This window comes from Pyxicephalus adspersus, chromosome 6 (genome assembly GCF_032062135.1).
Source record: "Pyxicephalus adspersus chromosome 6, UCB_Pads_2.0, whole genome shotgun sequence".
NCBI classification, from domain to species: Eukaryota; Metazoa; Chordata; class Amphibia; order Anura; family Pyxicephalidae; genus Pyxicephalus; species Pyxicephalus adspersus.
This window is the reverse complement of record NC_092863.1, coordinates 107842639-107843659: the sequence shown is the minus strand read 5'-3', so window position 1 is coordinate 107843659 and position 1021 is coordinate 107842639.

Below are 1021 nucleotides of genomic sequence, written 5' to 3'. Positions count from 1 at the left end.
TTGACTTGGGGTCTTTGGGGTTGCATTAGGGTATTCAGCGTGCCCTGCGGGTGTGCACAAGTGTAAGGCGTTACACTTGGGGCGCAGTGGTGGTGTGAGGTCCTCGAACACAGGGGGGTGTGTAGACCAATCTTTGGTATAGGGTCCCCAAAAAAAATGTGTAATGGAGGGTTAAGTAGTGTGAATTTCGGGGGTGGAGATGCGGGGATTGATATTGTTCCTGAAAGGTTAAAATAGCTGATCTACCTGAGCCATATATGTTTTTCAGTAGGGAAGTTGTACTTCTTCTTGTTTCTACAGTTTAAAGTGAACAGATGTTGTAAATTGCAAAATCTTTTGAAATACAATGTATCGAATAACACCATATATGACTAAAACTTAAATAGATGTATGTAACTAATGACCACTCCTTGTCTGTATAAAAGGATCAATTCGTCAAGTAAACATTAGAGTATATTCCTAAGACCATACTGTGTGTGTTATTGGGATATCTCTCCAGACGTCTGTCTCTCTGGTGATAGATGTATGTAACTAATGACCACTCCTTGTCTGTATAAAAGGATCATTTCGTCAAGTAAACATTAGAGTATATTCCTAAGACCATACTGTGTGTGTTATTGGGATATCTCTCCAGACGTCTCTCTGGTGAAGGAGAAGTCAGAAGAAGTAGAAGAGAAGAGAAGTAGAAGCAGATCCTTTCAGTTCCCGAGGCTGTGGAGTGGCACCTGGGAGCCGGCTGGATATATCAATCTAAATGCAGATCCATAGCACAGCTCAACGAAAAAAAATTATTTCACTTGCCAAGGATTTTTCAATATGTTATATTTCAGGTCTGCTGAATCCAGAAATGACATCGGTTTCATTGAATTGGCTCCAGTTCTTGTGATACAGGAATCAGAATAGACGATTTTACCAACAAATGTTACACAGCATATTATTATCAACCTTTATTTACACCGATGTTTTGTATTTTATATATTAAATGTAGAATTATTTTCATGAAACTTTCATTTGTGTGCTG